This window comes from Heptranchias perlo, chromosome 11, assembly GCF_035084215.1.
Source record: "Heptranchias perlo isolate sHepPer1 chromosome 11, sHepPer1.hap1, whole genome shotgun sequence".
Taxonomy (NCBI): Eukaryota; Metazoa; Chordata; class Chondrichthyes; order Hexanchiformes; family Hexanchidae; genus Heptranchias; species Heptranchias perlo.
The window spans coordinates 45351263-45371751 of record NC_090335.1 but is presented as its reverse complement, the minus strand read 5'-3'; the positions used below and the strand labels follow the sequence as shown (position 1 = coordinate 45371751).

Sequence of the window (20489 nt, the reverse complement as noted above, 5' to 3'; positions counted from 1 at the left end):
TCGAGATCGTTAATAAACATAATAAATAGGAACGGGTCCAGCACTAAACCCAGGGGCAAGTTACTAGTGACCATACCGTGCAATCTTTCTCTCCGCACAGTCAGAAATTCCGAGAACTGGCCCCCTTCCACCCTGACATCATTGAAAGAGGCAGGATTGATGGAACAATGTCCCCCAGCAGAAATCCTGTCAGTTCCACTATTCCTTCAGTCAGGGAGAAGTTCGCTGCAGGCATACTTGCTGTTCAAAAGCATAAGTGGTGACCTAATGCCAGTATCCTCATGGCAATCAATCAGTCTGCAACGATTGCTGTTAGTAAAGTGGTTTCAAAGACATGCAGGCATTTTCTTTGAAAAATTCTAATCTTCAGCCACAACTTTCATCCCACTTGATGGAACAGGAAGGTGCCAATCCAGTGGAGTAGATTTTTATCTTTACAGCTTGAGTGTTAAGTATCGCCTGAGCAGAGCACAGAAAGGAAAATCTGACAGGGAGGTTTGCATGCCGGTAACAGAAGCCACTGGATTTTTCTTCCATTGAAATGGAAGGAAAACCCATTGGGTTTTGTTAGGAGTGTGCTGGGAGTCTGCTTTCTGCTGGAAGTCCTTTCCTGCGCTCCACCAAGGCGATGCTTAATGCCCAGGCGGATTTTGGGACACAGTCAATGCCACTGTAGAGTGGCAACCGGAAGTCCCGCCTTGCTGAATGTGCTGTGGCAGAGCAAATTTCGAACCTTAGGTTCCCAGGGTTACTAGGCTCTGAGGGAAAAGAAGTCAATTTAAAGAGCCAAATATAAGTATATTAAAGCTTTTCAGAATTTTTATCCTGAATTTTAAGCTTTGGTGAAATCATGGTGGGAAATTATCTTTGCATCCATCTGATTTGGCTACTACTGTCCCTGGCAAATTTTCCAGAGATAGACTAATTTAATCATTTTTGGTGGGCTCGGAGTGAGATTCCCAACTGCACCAGGGAGCCCTTCTCTTAGTGAACACTTTGAACATGCCCACTCTTATTTGGGAATGGAAGATCCCCCTCTTGTTTTCCACCAATTTTGGACATTTTATTTTGTGTTTTGTTTGCTCCTGTCAACTACTTTACCATCTGCCATTTGCTGTATGACTGCCTTCCACACTCTCCTGCTCCAGACAGAACACAAAATGGATTTCCCATTGGGGATTTTCCTCCAACTTAGCTTCATGGAGGAAGAAGAGGAAAAACAGACGGTGGTCTGGCTTGGAAGACTGCACCAGACACACCCACCTGTATCCCCATGCCTGAGGACACAGGCAGAGGAGCATTTGCCTGAGAAGCTGCACAATCGCCTTAAGGCAATGTGGATGAAAACCTTTTTTCTGGCTGCAAGACACTTTGGGCGCTAAATTGGGCCCTGTAGCGCCCGTTGTTTCGGCGCTACACGGCCTCTTTGACATCCAAGATGGCGTCTTGGATGCGCATGCACGTTTCCAGCATGACGTGTGCCAGACGCCATCTTGGTATAGGAGTTAGCGCAGGCGTAGATAACGAACGCTGGAATCATGTAAAGTAGGGAGAAAATGGCTTCAATCAGTGTGCAACACTAATTTAAAGTGATAGACACCATTTTGGGACTTAATGCTCAACTCAATTCACAGTCTTAACCCCGACCATCTGAACGTGTCTTAGAGTGCCTGGAGGACCCCCCACCAGCGCTATTTAGAGGGACCATGCAGGATTTACAGGCTTGTGGCTGGATTATTGCTTCTGGGTGCCGAGACATTTGTAACTGTTTTTGGAGGTCTCCAATACTTGAATACTAGGATGCAGGGACGTGGCCTAACATTTAGAGCCAGGACGTGAAGGAGTGAAGTTAGGAAATGCTTCTACGTGCAAAGGGTGGGAGAAGTTTGGAACGCTTTTCCGCACACGGCAGTTAATACTCGCTCAAATGAGAATTCTAAATCTGAGATTGATAGATTTCTGTGAACCAAGGGTATTAAGGGTTATGGGGCTAAGGCGGATATATGGAGTTAGGTCACAGGTCCACCCTGATCTAATCAAATGGTGGAACAGACTGGAGGGGCAAAATGCCACCTCCACTTGCTGCCCCCTGATATGTGCCAGCTTCTCCTGCAAGAAAGCGGGACTTGTGTCCGGGTGATGTGCCTATCATGGCAGAATAGCTGCCAGTGTGTGTGGCCTGTGAGTTGTGGGTGGGCGGCTTGCAACGGTGGTAATGTGTAAGGGTGAGAGGGTTGAGTACTGATGGAAAGAGTTTGTTAGTATGTGGGTGATGGGGGGTGTCGTGCATGGAGCAATGGATGCGGCGAGTGGTGCAGTTGGTAGAAGACACCACTTGACAGTTGACCTCACTCATCTTGACCACTCATGTCAAAGCATTGAACTTCTTCCTGTTCTGCATCCATGTTCATGATGCTGTGTGCCTGGCATTGACTTCATCCCCTACTGCCTCCCACTATCTTTTGGGTGTATGTCTGGAGGGCCTCTTACTACCTTCCACCCTCACCCCCCACCCCCCCTGCGGATATAGGATGTCCCACCTTCTGTCCACCTCTTGCACCAAGGCTTCTGGTGCATCAGCAGAGAACCTCGGTGCACAGAGTCTCAGATCGGCAGATTGGTGAGGTCTGGCATGCAGATTGGAGGATGTGGGATTTAGTGGTGCGCAACCTTTATTCAATGTTTTAACATTACTCATCAGTATGTAAAAATAGGGATCGGACCTGCATCTGTGCTTTACGTGTGCGATGTCTGATCTCCATTCAGACTCCGTGCAGACAGCAGGCTGTTATATTCAGCAAATAACAGGTACCAGCTACCTTTAAAAGATTTCTAACAGACAGCCTGCCTTTAAGAGATTGGAGCTTTCCCCTGCTGGTGGGAAGTGCGAATTGCATGGAATCCTCGTTCAACGCTGATTTCCAACGCAGATTGCAGGTGAGTCCTCAGGCCTGACGAAAATCTCGTCCTGCCTGCGCAGGGACCATTGGGCGCGGGGTAATAGCGGATCGTGCTACCCCCGCCCAAAAACAGGCCCTATCCAATTTTCCCCCCTTTGTGCCATACAGATACAAGAGAGCTTCTCTTGACTACAATATGAGATCACTGCATCAACAGTCCTATGTATATTTTCCCCCCTTCCAAACATCATCTACAGAGGCCACCCTGTGCGCATCATTTCTCACAGCTCCCATCATGCCACCTCATCAAAGCCACTTCCGAACTTTATCAGGAACAGTAGACTAAAAATTCGATGACGCAGCGCCTGTTTTTCAGGCTCAAAACGGGCACCTAAATATCTAATACGGCAGTGCCCTGCCATTATTCATCTCAAATTTTTTTTATTATTCCACCATCTTATACTCATCAACAAAGTTGGTTAGATCTTCCAAGAATTCCAATAGCTTCTAAGGCACAGGATGCCTCTCATATGTCCCAGGCTGGTTAGTATTTATTGTCTTTACTCTTTCAGGATGGTCTTTAAATGCTCCCTTTATAAGAGAGTCTAATATTTATCCCTCAAAAGGTGCAAATAGATTCCTAAGATCATACTTTTGATTTTTTGAAAAATTACAGTTAAGGTAGTTATCTTGCTTTTGTTCAATGAGCACTGCAAAAATTCCACCATTGCCATCAGCCTCTGCCCCCATTTGATTTCGTACATTAGACAGACTATTGCTGGTGTTTGTTTTAAAAGGGTAGGCTCTTCCAAACCTAACACCGGTGAATGAATCTAGTCTAGCACAGTTTGGGTCACTTTGATTTTGATTTAACTTCACAGTTTGACTATGTAGCACCCTACACACTAACACTGAATCTTCAGCGTGTGGCTCTTAACACAGTCATTCAACTCATTTTGTTAACAGAGCAGTCCATAACATATAAGTTCATTTACCTGAATAAATGTTTACTCAAAATAATGAAATTCTAAAAAAATGACATGATTATACATTGATCTATTGTAATCATTCTAATAATGCAAGCCACTTAGCTATTTCAACATTCCTGTTATTCCTGTGAAGTTTTTATTCCCAGATAAATTCGCAGTCCAAATTCAACAGTCACATTCTGACTCACAGGGGGCAATTTATTTCCCCCATAATGGGCGGGAGAGGATTGGGGGGGGGGTGTTAAATTGGTGAATATGTGAAACCCGACCCCAACCCGCTGTGAATTCGCCTACTTCTGGTTTAACCGCGGCAGGTTTGGGGGCGTCCGAGTAATCCACTCTGGAAAGGCGGGTCCATGATTATAATATTTAAATGAGGCTCTGTTCCTCAGATTTTGGAAGCCATTTGAATTTAACGGCTGCGGGCCGTGTTTCTCAGGGATGGGGAAACTCGACAGCTAAAGAGAGGCGGGAGCGGCCAAATCCAACAGGTAAATGTTTTTCCAACACTGCTTGTGTACCATGAGGAGTAGGAGTGCTTCCCCTGACCCCTCAAGCAAATCTTCTGCCAGGATCTGCTGACCCGCTTAATCTTTCGACCTCCCCAGTGATCTGCCGACCCCCCCCCCCCACAATCTGCGAACCCCCCGACGATCTGCCTACCCCCACCACTATGCCCCGATCTTCCCCTCCCTCCCTCCTTGCTGCCATTGTCTGAGCTCCCCCACCATGCTCCTGTCTTTTCCGATTGCTGGGGATCGTCCCCTAGGACCCCCGGCTGTGGCCTTCTACTGCTGGCTTTCCTGCCTGGAAGCTGGCCAGCCTCTAAATCTGGCTGGTTGCCGAGCTGGAAACGGAGTATAAAAGGTCTTGTGGTCAGAGTTTCTGGAGCTAGGGAGGAAGTTAAAAAGCAGGACCTCAAAGGTAGCAATCTCTGGATTATTCCCAGTGCCACGCACGAGTGAGTACAGAAATAGGAAGATAAAGCAGGTTAATGCGTGGCTAGAGATATGGTGCAAGAGGGAGGGCTTCAGATTCTTGGGGCATTGAAACCAGTTCTGGGGCAGGAGGGACCCGTTCAAGATGGATGGGTTGCAGCTCAACATGGGACCAATGTCCCCCTGGGGAGGTTCACTAGTGCTGTGGGGGAGGGTTTTAACTAATTTGGCAGGGGAATGGGCACCAGGATGTAGCATTAGAAAGGAGAAACAAGGTGCACAAAGGATTGGGAGAGACAGATAGCACGAGAATAAGAAATAGTACGGTATTAGATGGGATCAGACTAAGAGAGAATACAAGAAGGTCTAAGATAGGTTTACAGTGCATGTGTGTAAACGCACGAAGTGTGGTAAATAAGATTGGTGAGCTGCAGGCGCTAATAGCCACATGGGAATATGATGTAGTGGCGATAATAGAGACCTGGGTTAGAAAAGGGCAGGTTTGGGTACTAAATATTCCTGGATACCAGGGGTTCAGGAAAGATAGGGAAGAAAGAAAAGGAGGGGGTAGGGTGGCAGTATTGATTAAAGAGAATATTGCAAGGCTGGAGAGAAAGGATGTCCTTGAGGGGGTCAAAGGCAGATCCTACTGGTTAGAGTTAAGAAACAATAGAGGTACCATTACACTACTGGGTGTATTCTATAGGCCACCAACTAGTGGGAAGGATATAAAGGAGCAAATTTGCAAGGAAATTACAGAGAGGTGCAGGAACTATAGAGTAGTGATAATGGAGGACTTCAACTATCCTAATATAGACTGGGATAGTAATATTGTAAAGGGCAAAGAGGGGGAGCAATTTCTGAAGTTTGTTCAGGAGAACTTTCTTGATCAGTATGTTTCAGGCCCAACAAGGAAGGAGGCATTGCTGGATCTAGTTCTGGGGAATGAGGTGGGTGAAGTGGAGCAAGTGTCAGTGGGGGAGCATTTAGGGGACAGGGATCATAATATCATAAGGTTTAGATTAGTTATGGAAAAGGAGAAGCAGCAATCTAGAATAAAAATACTTAATTGGAGGAGGGCCAATTTCAGTGGGTTGAGAACGGATCTGGCCCGGGTAAATTGGAATCAAAGATTGGCAGGGAAAACTGTAATTAAACAATGGGCGGCCTTTAAAGAGGAGATGGTTTGGGTACAGTCTAGGTACATTTCCATGAGGGGGAAAGATAGAGCAACTAAAGCCAGAGCTCCCTGGATGACAAAAGAGATAGAGAGTAAGATGAAGCAGAAAAAGGGGGCGTATGACAGATATCAGGTTGCTAATACGAGTGAGAACCAGGCTGAATAAGAAAAGTACAGAAGAGGAGTGAAAAAGGAAATAAGAAAGGCAAAGAGAGAGTATGAGAATAGACTGGTAGCTAACTTAAAAGGAAATCTAAAAGACTTCTATAGGCATATAAATAGTAAAAGGAGATCTACGCATGGAGGCAGAGGGCATGGCTGAGGTACTAAATGAGTACTTTGCATCTGTCTTTACCAAGGAAGAAAATGCTGCCAAAGTCACAGTAAAAGAGGAGGTAGTTGAGATACTGGATGAGCTAAAAATTGATAAAGAGGAGGTACTAGAAAGGCTGGCTGTACTTAAAGTAGATAAGACACCCGGTCCAGTTGGGATGCATTCCAGGTTACTGAGGGAAGTAAGGGTGGAGTTTGCAGAGGTGTTGGCCATAATCTTCCAATCCTCCTTAGATATGGGGATGGTGCCAGAGGACTGGAGAATTGTAAATGTTACATCCTTGTTCAAAAAAGGGTGTAAGGATAAACCTGGCAACTACAGGCCAGTCAGTTTAACCTCCGTGGTGGGGAAGCTTTTAGAAACAATAATCCAGGACAAAATTAATAGTCACTTGGACAAGTGTGGATTAATAAAGGAAAGTCAGCACGGATTTGTTAAAGGCTTAATTAACTTGAATGAGTTTTTTGATAAGGTAACAGAAAGGGTTGATGAGGGCAATGTGGTTGATGTTGTGTTTATGGACTCTCAAAAGGCGTTTGATAAAGTGCTACATAATAGGTTTGTCATCAAAATCGAAGCCCATGGAATAAAAGGGGCAGTGGCAGCATGGATACAAAATTGACTAAATGACAGGAAACAGAGAATAGTGGTGAACGGTTGTTTTTCGGACTGGAGGAAGGTATACAGTGATGTTCCCCAGGGATCGGTACTAGGACCACTGCTTTTTTTCAAAATATATATTAATGACCTGGACTTGGGTACACAGGGCATAATTTCAAAGTTTGCAGATGACACGAAACTCGAAAATGTAGTAAACAGTGAGGAGGATAGTAATACATTTCAAGAGGACATAGTTAGGCTGGTGGCACGGCAGATGAAATTTAATGCAGAAAAGTGCAAAGTGATCCATTTTGGCAGGAAGAATAAGGAGAGGCAATATAAACTGAATAGTACAATTCTAAAGTGGGTGCAGGAATAGAGAGATCTGGGGGTATATGCACACAAATCTTTGAAGGTAGTAGGGTAGGTTGAGAAAGCAGTTAAAAATGCATATGGGATCCTGGGCTTTTTAAATAAAGGCATAGAGTACAAAAGCAAGGGGGTTATGATGAACCTTTATAAAACACTGGTTCGGCCACAACTGGAGTATTGTGTCCAAATCTGGGCACCACACTTTAGGAAGGATCTGAAGGCCTTAGAGAGGGTGCAGATAAGATTTACTAGAATGACTCCAGGGATGAGGGACTTCAGTTACATGGATAGACTGGAGAAGCTGGGGTTATTCTCCTTAGACCAGAGAAGGTTGAGAGGCGATTTGATAGCAGTGTTCAAAATCAAGAAGGGTTTAGATAAAGTAAATAAAGAGGAACTGTTCCCATTGGCGGAAGGGTCGAGGATCAGAGGACACAGATGTAAGGTGATTGGCAAAAAACTAACGGCGGCATAAGGAAAAACTTTTTAACGTAGTTATGATGTGGAATGCACTGCCTGAAAAGGTGGTGGAAGCAGATTCATTCGTGGCTTTCAAAAAGGAATTGGATAAACACTTGAAGGGAAAAATTTGTAGGGCTACGGGGAAAGAGCGGGGGGACTGGGACTAACTGGATTGCTTTTACAAAGAGCTGGCACGGGCTCAATGGGCCGAATGGCCTCCTTATGTGCCGTAACCATTCAATGATTCTATGATTCTATGATAAAAATGATAATGAGGTCCTACCATTAAATTCGGCAAGACCTCCACGTTCCCGGCATTTCTGGGTTTCTCAGCTGCAAACAGGTGCCCCTGCTGCCTCCCCACCTCCCAGTAAATACTGGGGCCACATTCTCCATCAACATTAGCTGCATTATATCCACAGGCTCTACATTAGAAACCTTATACTTTTAATTCTTGTATTTTATTTGCAATTCCTGTTAAATTGAATTTTTTGATTAATAAATAAGGCCCTATGTAAAGAAACTTAAAGGGCGATTTCAACCCTGCCTGCCCGGTAGAAAATGGGCTGATGGGAGTTAAAATGGCCCATGGGACTTACCCGTCGACGTCCCGCTGTCCTCCCATAGGCCTTGATTTTAACCTCTTTTGAGTACGGGTCCTTCTTTAAATATGCAGGTCGGGCTCCATTGACATCGTCGGGGCCCAACTGCTATTTTAACCTGTGGCCTGAATGGGGAGCAGTTGTGGCTTCCCTACCAGGCCACCTGTTAGCGTGGATTTTGGACTGTTGAATTAAAGGCAACGATGAAGTGACTAATGGGTACACGACAGTGGTATTTACCCTAAAACCACACTGAATTTCGAAGGTATAAAAAAAGCATGACAACCATTTTAAAGTTGAGAAGTTAGCTGCGTGCATTGCGGAATGTCCAGTCTTCTCCCAAAGCTTTGTCCAATAAACTGCATGTTGAATCTTTAAGTCTGACTCCGAGTGGTGATTTTTCCCACAACACCGGCCTAGCAGGAAGAGAAGCCAAGGCCAGAAGAGGCCCAAAAAAGTCTTATTTTTTGGTGGGTAACTGACCAGAGGCCTGTGCAGATGAGGCCCTGCAATTAAAATCTCCCAGGCCTCTCGCTGTGAGGTCAGGACGGTTTGCTGCCCACCTCGGCTCCGCTCGACCGATCCCCGCCCTGAGTTAAAAATGGGGCTTAATTTCTATATAATCAAATAGCTGGAAAATGCGAAGCACTATTTTATTGTGGAAGTGATTTTTTGACCTAAATCAAGAAAAGTGAAAGAAAGCAGATCGTACAAGACAAGCGCTATCACAACAGAAATGAGATCCGGCCTTTCAGAATGGCTATTCTCAATGAGTCACAGAAAATGCATAATATTGTCCCACTCTTCATATTATAAACTGCTTCCACAAAAGTAGAAATAAATTAGCTGCAAAAGTATCTCCAATAGTTAGTGCAAAGTCTGTTCTAATCCCTCTGCAACCTGTTCACCAGTAAAACAGGTCACAAATCGGGGGACCCTAACACTTTTGTCGACATGAAGCTGTTGAGCTAAATTTTTATCTAGAATTTATCTGGTTAACAAAAGTGAATTTTCTCTTATGTATCCTGCTTCGCTTCCAAAACTTTCAGCTAGATATATGAGCTAGATAATATATTTCAACAGGATTGAAGGAAAAAAAACTTTTGCCAATTAGATGCACTCCAGCTGCCAACTTGGCTGAATCTGATACTTTCAAGTACACTTGTGCTTTCTACTTCCAGGTTGTTGTGTCAAACAAGTGTGTTGCCATTTTTTATTTGGATCATTTAGGTCGGAAAAGATGCTTTGCATTGCAGAACATGTCATTGCTAGCAATCGCCACAGGGTGTCATGAGAAACATGTTTTATCAAAGGTTCTGAGTTACAAGCTAATTCAACTGTCTCCCAGTACCACCAGCCCATTCCTTTTCAAACATTGCAACCTCGACTACGTTTTTTGTTACTTTTACATCAAATCAAGGAAAGCAAAATAAACATCCTAAGAGGATGAGTAACCTACACCACGTCTAAAAGTGCTACACGGCATTTTGAATTTTTTTCTTACCCCAGGTTCGAGCAGTGTTCCCCAGTTCAGAAGATGGGGAGGTGAGCCAGGCTTGTGACAATGTCTGTAACATACTGTTGGGAGTTTCTCAAAGACACCCTATGTTGACTCATCCTCTTAATTTCTTTCCTCCCTCTGGGAAAAAACCTCTCCTTTTCTGAACATCTAATCCATCAGTTAGCCCAGCTAAAGCTGGGACTTTCCTGTATGAGAATCACAAAGAAAACAATGATCTTGAGAGGAGTATCAACCTGCTCATTAATACGGAACTTCCATTTTATTTCATGCACATTATCATCCATTTTAGGTGTTAGCCTTGGCTGAGTGTTAGCATTCTCATCTCTGAGTCAGAGGATGTGGGATCAAGTCCCACTCCAAAGACTTGAGCACATAATCTAGGCTGATTCTCCGGTGCAGTACTGAGGGAGTGATTCACTGTTGGAGGTGCCTTCTTTCAGATGAGATGTTAAACTGAGGCCCCATCTGCCTCCTCAGGTGCACATTAAAGATCCCATGCCACTATTTCGAAGAAGAGCAGGGGAGTTCATAACAATATTTATCCCTCTACCAACGTCACTAAAACAGATTATTTGGTCATATCACATTGCTGTTTAGGGGACCTTGCTGTGCGCAAATTGGCATCCGCGTTACGAAAGGATGAACGTTCTTGTCTGCTCTTAACTTTATAAATTAGCTGCCTGGGAGAATGTGCAGAGCTCCTTAGCGGCTAACTTCAATGCAACCTGCATCAGTGTACAGTTGACAGTATGGGGAAGAAATTGGTCCTCATTGCGCCTATTTTCTGGGTGGAAAATGGGGGCAAAAATGACCAATTTCACCGGGTTACCCCCTGTGCCCCAAAGGTGCCTGTAATACATTTGACGCCATATTGGCCTTGGATTATTTTTCAGGCATCCTGGAAAGCTGCCTTAAACAGGCATTGGCCCCATGCTTATGTTAATGAGAGGCCTAACACCTTTTAAGGACCCCTCAGCCAAATTTGTCAGTACTGAGCAGAGCAGGCGCTGGGCCTGCTCCATTCCCATTTTGGTGGGATTGCTACGGCTTAACCAACTGCCGCCACCAAAAAGTAAGCTTTTTAACTTATATTCCTGTGGAGCCGGGCTGAGCAGAGTTCTCCTCCCAGCTCCACAGGACTCCCGAGAGCCGCTGCTGGCCCACGATCGCCATCCTCCTGTTCTTCTTCCCCACCCAGGACTTACCCAAGGGCTGCAGCTGGTGAAGCAGATGGCCCAAATTGGATCACTGCTAACAGGCGATTTCCTCGGGAGACGTGACAAGCTTAGGCAGCTCATCCTAATTATTACAATGAGGCCTAAGGTCCAATTTCGGGCGAGCTTCAGGCCTCCTGGTTCGGGCACATGCTGCGTGCGCACTATCACTTATGCACCCAAAAGTGGGCCATAAAAATTTCTACCCCTATAAGTTTTGATCTGCTGATGGTGCATGGCAGTTCACAGATACCTGTCTGAGACCAGTGGTTGCAGTAATGTCAACTCTCACAGATTTGATGTCCATCTCACGGCCTCACTTAAATACTCCCCCTCCCACTCTAACTTTGAAATTTTTTACCTTAAAAATAATTGTGAAAGATTGATTTTTGGAGTTGTATTGAAGTGTAAAGACTCTGCATTGAGCGTATTCTTGGATTGATAGTTTGTATGCTCAATAAATAACTTAATGGATCTTTATGCTCCTAGATCTACTGCCCTACTTGCATTCCATCTTTAAAAAAAACTGAGGGAAGCATGCCCAAATAAACAGCATTATTTTTCAAGGAAAGACATTCTTTTGCCGCCAAAAATACTTAAAATCCAAGAATGGCTGGTACCCCCCGATTCCACACCCCCCCACCCCCCCCAGATCAACCAAGCTGAGAAATTCTAACCAAGGCCATTTGCTTTGTAGCCTTAATGTACAGTCTAAGCTTTACAGGCCTTTTCCTCATCAGCTTTTCCAGGCTTGCTGCACAGTTAAAATGATTAGCTAAAATCTTACTTCAATGTCTTTCAACCGCTGATTAATTTGAGAAATGTAGATCATTGTGTCTGGCACCAAGGGTAAGCATGATTATGCACAGTTAAAGTGAAGCTGAATCCTTGTTTGATACTGAGATCAAATCCTACTTGTGCAAGGCCTTTGTAGTTTTGAGATTATGGGGAGGGTGACAACCAAACTCTGGGCAATGTTTGAAGCGATTCACTTACATAATAATACTCGTAAAGGTTCTCACAAGAATATAAATTCTAATGCTTCAGCTGTATACAATACCCAGATGATAGAGTGGTCTCTCTCCTGAATCAAGAGCCAATGAGTCATTCTTCATAGAAGGAGACTGAATGTTTCAGACTGAATATGGAAAGCTGTATTAGTGGGGCCTGAATTGTCAGTTCTTCTTGATCAACATTAACTGATGTTCCTTTCTTGCAATCTGTCATCCATGACCCAGGAGCATGTTGTGATACATGGCTGATCATGCACTTGCAAAAATATTTGCCCAGGTCCCATCTTGGCACTTGGCCTGGTTTACATGAGTAAACTACATTAAATTGCTATTCCTGGAAGTTAGTCATCTGTGACAATGGAAAACTAATGACTTTGATGAATCATTCATTTTTTCCCCCATTTTTAAAAAACTAACTAGGTTAAAGGCCATATAGTAAGTTTGCTCAGAGCCACTGATGTGAGTGTACAGTTTAGATAAATTGCATCTAGGCCGATGGTGCTCCATGGCCTTCTAACAGCAAAACTGCAGGCAAAGATTAAAGAAAAGGTTGACACTGATACAATCCTGGAAATGCTATTTTCTATTAATGAGGTTATGTTTCCAGCCATTGTGGACTAAGTTCTGCCTAAGAAAAAGAACACTTCTCTTCATGAAATGCGAACATTCCTTGATTGTACAACAAGGTGTTGGAATTTTGGAATAAAGATCTGAATGACAGATGGATACTTGTTCTCAGCATAAGTGCATGTGCACATTATTTTCCCTACAAACAACATTGGTTTGGAAATTCAGCCCATGAGCGGCCATTTTTTGGGCACTTGACGGCCTCCTAAGCTTCCAATATGGTGGGCAGGAAGCGCACGCTCATTACAAGCCGGAGGTGTGCCACCTGCCATGTTGGTAAAGGACAAAAAATTGGCATGCAGTGCCCACACCTTTAACTGGCAACGGGCCCTTTCTACATGCAAATAAGGCCTGTTTTAGGTGCCGCTGCCACTCCCCCCCGATGGACACCAATCCCCCCGATCACCGTCACTCCCCCCCCCGATGGACACCAATCCCCACGATCACCGTCGCTCCCCCCCCCCCGATGGACACCAATCCTCCCAATCACCGTCACTCCCCCTCGATGGACACCAATCCCCACGATCACCGTCACTCCCCCTCGATGGACACCAATCCCCACGATCACCGTCACTCCCCCTCGATGGACACCAATCCCCACGTTAACCGTCACTCCCCCTCGATGGACACCAATCCCCACGATCACCGTCACTCCCCCTCGATGGACACCAATCCCCACGATCACCGTCATTCCCCCTCGATGGACACCAATCCCCACGATCACCGTCACTCCCCCCCGATGGACACCAATCCCCCCAATCACCATCACTCCCCCCCGATGGACACCAATCCTCCCGATCACCGTCACTCCCCCTCGATGGACACCAATCCTCCCGATCACCATCATTCCCCCCCGATGGACACCAATCCCCACGATCACCGTCACTCCCCCCCGATGGACACCAATCTCCACGATCACCATCACTCCCCCCCGATGGACACCAATCCCCCCAAGACTTGTGCTCCAGAACTAGCCATGCCTTTAGCCAAGCTGTTCCAGTACAGCTACAACACTGGCATCTACCGACAATGTGGAAAATTGCCCACGTATGTCCTGTCCACAAAAAGCAGGACAAATCCAATCCGGCCAATTACCACCCATCAGTCTACTCTCAATCATCAGCAAAGTGATGGAAGGTGTTGTCAACAGTGCTATCAAGCGGCACTTACTCACCAATAACCTGCTCACCGATGCTCAGTTTGGGTTCCGCCAGGACCACTTGGCTCCAGACCTCATTACAGCCTTGGTCCAAACATGGACAAAAGAGCTGAATTCCAGAGGTGAGGTGAGAGTGACTGCCCTTGACATCAAGGCAGCATTTGACCGAGTGTGGCACCAAGGAGCCCTAGTAAAATTGAAGTCAATGGGAATCAGGGGGAAAACTCTCCAGTGGCTGGAGTCATACCTAGCACAAAGGAAGATGGTAGTGGTTGTTGGAGGCCAATCATCTCAGCCCCAGGACATTGCTGCAGGAGTTCCTCAGGGCAGTGTCCTAGGCCCAACCATCTTCAGCTGCTTCATCAATGACCTTCCCTCCATCATAAGGTCAGAAATGGGGATGTTTGCTGATGGCTGCACAGTGTTCAGTTCCATTCGCAACCCCTCAAATAATGAAACAGTCCGAGCCCGCATGCAGCAAGACCTGGACAACATCCAGGCTTGGGCTGATAAGTGGCAAGTAACATTCGCGCCAGACAAGTGCCAGGCAATGACCATCTCCAACAAGAGAGAGTCTAACCACCTCCCCTTGACATTCAACGGCATTACCATCGCCGAATCCCCCACCAACAACATCCTGGGGGTCACCATTGACCAGAAACTTAACTGGACCAGCCATATAAATACTGTGGCTACGAGAGCAGGTCAGAGGCTGGGTATTCTGCGGCGAGTGACTCACCTCCTGACTCCCCAAAGCCTTTCCACCATCTACAAGGCACAAGTCAGGAGTGTGATGGAATACTCTCCACTTGCTTGGATGAGTGCAGCTCCAACAACACTCAAGAAGCTCGACACCATCCAAGATAAAGCAGCCCGCTTGATTGGCACCCCATCCACCACCCTAAACATTCACTCCCTTCACCACCGGCGCACTGTGACTGCAGTGTGTACCATCCACAGGATGCACTGCAGCAACTCGCCAAGGCTTCTTCAACAGCACCTCCCAAACCCACGACCTCTACCTCCTAGAAGGACAAGAGCAGCAGGCACATGGGAACAACACCACCTGCACGATCCCCTCCAAGTCTCACACCATCCCGACTTGGAAATATATCGCTGTTTCTTCATTGTCGCTGGGTCAAAATCCTGGAACTCCCTTCCTAACAGCACTGTGGGAGAACCGTCACCACACGGACTGCAGCGGTTCAAGAAGGCGGCTCACCACCACCTTCTCAAGGGCAATTAGGGATGGGCAATAAATGCTGGCCTCACCAGCGACACCCACATCCCGTGAACGAATATAAAAAAAATCACCGTCACTCCCCTACGATGGACACCAATCTCCATGATCACCGTCACCCCCCCCACGATGGACACTGATCCCCCCAATCACCATCACTCCCTCCTGATGGACACTGATCCCCCCAATTGCTGCCACTCCCCCCTGATGGACACCAATCCCCTCCGATCGCCCCCACTCCTCCCGGATCGCTGCCACTCCCCCCCAATGGACACCAAGCCCCCCGATCGCTGCCAATCCCCGTGATCACCGCCACTCCCCCCGATGGACACCGATCCACACCGATTGTCGGCAGTTGCCCCTCCCTGATGGACACTGACTTCCCCCCCATCCTGATCGCCTCCATTCCCCCTATAAGCCGCCAATGCCTCCCTCCCTCACTTCCCTGCGGGATGCTGCGATGCCAGCAGCGGTCCGATCTTCCATTGCGCTTCGCCAGCTGTTGCCTGACTGCAGGAATGTGTTGCCTAGCAAATCAAAGGCTTTTTCTGAAATTCAGAAATGCACAGGCCAAGAAAGCTAGGCAAGATATTAAAAGCGGAAGTAGACAAATGCTCACTGCCAAATCAAACAACTATTTTGCTTTAAGAATTAGCCCAAAGCAGGCTAGGCCTGTTGAACTATCCTGTGGCCTTTTATTATAAGCGAGGTGCAAAGAACCTCGCCCAAAGTCGTAAAATTCTGCACCGGACTTCATTTAAATGAATTTAATATTTAAATTTGGGCTTCCTGCAGTAGTATCTTCTTTCACCCCCAAAAATCACACCTTGCACGCTATGAACTGGGCACATGAGGCCAAGTGCCTGATTTTCTAACCCTCCCTGCTACCAGCAAGGCCCTTGTGGCCCAGGCAGAGTCTCATAAGATATGAGCTCTGGAGTATAACCTCTTTATCTAGGTTAAGGAAAACCCGGTCCCTCAGGCTTCTGCCCATGCCACTGGATCACTGCTCGCTGGGAGGTGCGTGGGAGCAGGCTGAGGTGAATCACCCTTCCAGCGTGGAAGTGCCTGGCCTCTGCTATATACCTCCAGCCTGACAACAGGACTGAGATCAGGAATTCACCATAGGGTTAAGAGTTCTTTTTGAATACATTTATGATGTCCCCACATATAGCGATTGGACAATTTTTGCTCTGGAGATAGAATCCAACTAACGCAGTCCCATTAACATAGTCCTCTTAACGTCCGTGCTACTAGTGATAAGCTCACTGGGCTTGTCCCCATATTAGGATGAAAGATTCTGTCCTCCATGAGGCATAGGCAGGAGTTCTGAAGACTGAATGTGTTCTTCTGAAACATCTGGAATTACATTTGCCCCCTTTTTCGAAGTTATTTCCTATTTTTGCCTTTTTTTCCTCTTTATCTAGGTTAAGGAAAACCCAGTCCCTCAGGCTTCTGCCCATGCCACTGGATCACTGCCCGCTGGGAGGTGCGTGGGAGCAGGCTGAGGTGAATCACCCTTCCAGCGTGGAAGTGCCTGGCCTCTGCTATATACCTCCAGCCTGACAACAGGACTGAGATCAGGAATTCACCATAGGGTTAAGAGTTCTTTTTGAATACATTTATGATGTCCCCACATATAGCGATTGGACAATTTTTGCCCCAATATGGGAAAGTGTGGCTATTAATCTGTACCTCACCACTCCACACATGGTCTGTTGTAGCACTGGCATTGCAGCACTTCTTTACATTCCCTAATTACCCCTTTGGTAACAGATGGAGCCGGTAGTAGCAAAGGAAAGAATCAACTACAGCAATTAATATTTAATGAGCCAGGTATTCAGGTAATACTACACTTCCACCCCCATAAAAACCACTAAAAGAGTTAATCTTTACCTTAACCAGAATGTGAACCATGAGAACTTGGGAATCTAGGGTGTTTACTTAGCAGATGTAATCATGCAGAGCCTCCAGCACAAACTGAAAGCAGGCCAAGGTTTCAGAGGAAGTTATGAATGTTTAAATCACTAAAGAATGTCAATTTTCTCCAAAAGGTGGCACCTTTATTGAAGGTGAAAGGGTTTTGTGTTTTATTAATATATTGCACTGCCTAGCAGCATTACTGTAATTAAAAAAAACCTCAAACTTTCTTTTTGTGTTTAAATGGAGACTCAAATAAAGATAGGAAGGTAATGTGTGTCTTAAGGAATCGGCTCCAATTGTTTTTTGTATGATGCCGAATGTGACGTGATATCATTGATGTTAACCAACTATGGTAGGATGGCAAGCATTTGTGCTTCAAAATGGGTTAAAGTAAGTTGGTCCTGATTAAACGTTTGTTTCCATTTGGTGAACTGAAATTGGTAAAAAAGTTCTCTCTATATTCATTCTTAGCTCTTAGCAATTATAGGATCACACTTTACCCAGAATATCATGCCATAGTCACGTCCCATGCTGCACATATTCAGATTTTTTTAATGTTCTTCTAAAATGTGATTGCATTTAAGAGACCAAGGTAGAATAATTTCACATTTATAAATCTTTTTTAAAAATTGATAGCAAAAATTGTTACTGGATTTATTAAAATGGGGGCAACTACTAAAATTTTACTGAATCTGGCTGGACCACATCAAACGCTATCTGGCCTCTCTCCTCTGCCAAAGCTGCTTACTTTTCTAGGATCATCCTGAGGAGCAAAGATAATTCCCGGCTTCTTTTCTCCTCTACCTTTCTCTTCATGTCCAAAAAGTGGAAGAAGCTCATGGATTTCTTTGACAGTAAGATTGAAATCATGCATTCAGCTGTCTCTGCTGCATCCCCCACCCCCTTTCCCCTTGACCACCAAGCCAAACCTCCCTCTAGACTCCCCTCTGCCCTAGCTTTGAACTCACATCATTCTCTAGCTTTTCTCCTATCTCGCTGTATGCCCTCTCCAAGCCCATCTTATCTATGTAACCCACCTTCTTCTCACTTGACCCCATTCCCACTAAACTGCTGACCACCCAACCTCCCTTCTTAGACCTCATGCTAGCTGATATTGTAAATGATTCTTTAACCTCAGGTACTGCCCTGCTCCCTTTCAAACCCACTGTCATCAAACCCCTCCTGAAAAAAAACACACTCAACCCCTCTGTCCTTGCAACTACCGCCCCATCTCCTACAACCCTTTTTTCTAGAGTCCTTCAATGTGTTACCGCCTCTCAAATCTGCGCCCATCTTTTCCCCAAGTCCTTGCTTGAATTTCTCCAATCAAGTTTCCGCCCCTGCCACAGCGTGGTAATGGCCCTAATCAATCACAAACAACATGCTCTATGACTGTGAGCATGACTGAACCAGTGGTCACTCCGTCCAGGCGCGAGTACCCCACTGGATATCAACCCAGTATTTAGAGACCGCGGGGTAAATTTTAACCCCTAAGAACGGGTGAGTTCGGGGCGGGTGGGCAATGAAGATACTAAATTTTTGGAGCGAGATCGCATCCCGACTCCAACACGCCCACTTCCGGATTTGACCAAGACGATTTTGGGTGTGGCGCGCTTCTGACACCTGGAAGTCCTGCCAGCACTTAAAGCCGGCGGGACGATATTTAAAGGGCTAATTTAGGCATTTAAACCACTTAAGGCAATCAACTTTTAGTGTATTGAGTAACACAAATCTTTTTAACTTCTCCTGAACGTGTCTCCCGTGGCCTCTGAAACACGCCATGAAAGTGGAGGTGAGTTGCAGCCGGCTCTCCTTTGAACCTTTAAACCAGTGATTGACACGTGAATAAAAGGTGAGATGTTGCAGCAGGGCAATCAGTTCTCTTAGATAAACCTTTGGCTGGGAGTACTTTGTGTTTATACTGAGGTTTCTTTGTTCACATTGAGAATTCTTATGTTCAGACATGTTTACCTACATTTTGGACTCCCTCAAACTGACAACATCAGGATGGGGGGGAGGAGCGCAATGGGTCTATTCAACGGTACATCTGAGGAGGAGGCACATCACCATCTGCGGCAGGCACAGCTTGCAGTTCTGGGAGTTACAGGTGCATAAGACACAGGTGTGCTACAAGGATCTGCAGATGAGCAGAGAGGGGACCAATGGAGGTGCCGAGGTCACAGGAGGCACTACCCATGTGAGAGGGCCTACAGACGGAGGCTGAGCTTCTTGGACCTCTCTGAGCAGCAGTGCCTACGCAGGCTCAGATTGAGTCGCCAGGTGTTCGCAAACTCAATCTTCATGCAGAGCTGCTCTCGACTGGGCCTGGTGGCCACGCATTGCCCGTTGAACCCAAAGTCACCATTCCCCTCAATTTCTTCGCCTCCGGATACTTTCGGGGCGCCACCGGTGACATCATCAGGATCTCCCAGTCGTCTGCACATAAGTGTATACGACAGGTCACGGATAGCTTGTTTGCCAGGGCATCCGACTACGTCAACTTCCCCTGCGATGACATCAGCCGGACTCAGAGGGCAGTGGGTTTCAACTCTCTGGCTGACTTCCTATGGGTGCAGGGCGCAATTGATTGCAGACATGTAGCAATCCGAGGACCGCCACATGAGCCAGGACTGTTCATCAACCGAAAGGGATATCACCCCATCAATGCGCAGCTAGTTTGCGACCACCGGACGTGTGTGCCAAATTTCCTGGCAGCTGCCATGATTCCTTCATTTTGCGCGAGACCAATGTCCCGGCTCTCTTCCGTGCACAAGACAGACTTAAGGTCTGGTTCCTTGGAGACAAGGGATGCCCCCTGGAGACATGGCTCATGATACTTGTGAGAAACCCCACCAACGAGGCACAGCAGCAGTAAAACGACAGTCACATTACCACCAGATCTGTCACTGAACAAGCCATTGGAATGCTGAAGATGCTCTTCAAGTGCCTGGATCGATCCGGGAGATCCCTTCTGTAATAACCAGCGAGGGTGTGTAGAATAATAGTCGTGTGTTGTGTCCTGCACAACCTCGCTCAACAGGGAGGGTTATAGGTAGAGGAGTTCGAATGCGCTCATGAAGCATCCTCATCTGCTGGCCACGAGGAGGAGGAGGAGAAGGAGGAGGAGGACGACAAAGATGGGCAACCCATTAGAGCAGCAGTGCACATGGCTGCTTGTGATGCCAGGGATTCGCTTATATCTAACAGGTTCTCATAACAAGAGCTGCAAACTGAAGATAGTGAACTACTCTGACCGCCTGGAACAACTACCACCAACACCAGCACCCACACCCTCCTCCTCCACTTGCACAAAAGAGTCCTTCAACCCCATATACACCCATTATAAACACGCCCAATGGGTGGCATCAAGTCTTGGCGTTCACGATGAAGCATATGGAAGGGCGTTTCACAAAA

General features: G+C 46.3%; 1 protein-coding gene across 2 annotated transcripts in view; it reads right to left on the bottom strand.

The window, feature by feature from the left end:
- LOC137326952 (uncharacterized) overlaps positions 1 to 20489 on the bottom strand; it is a 67036-nt gene that overhangs the window by 23244 nt on the left and 23303 nt on the right. The window contains exon 1 of one of the 2 annotated variants that reach the window (XM_067992325.1): positions 9882 to 10087. The exons of the other annotated variant lie outside the window; for it this stretch is intronic. The gene's annotated coding sequence lies outside the window, so the exon portion shown is untranslated. Of the gene's footprint in view, positions 1 to 9881; positions 10088 to 20489 lie in introns of those variants that run through there. 2 annotated transcript variants of the gene reach the window in all.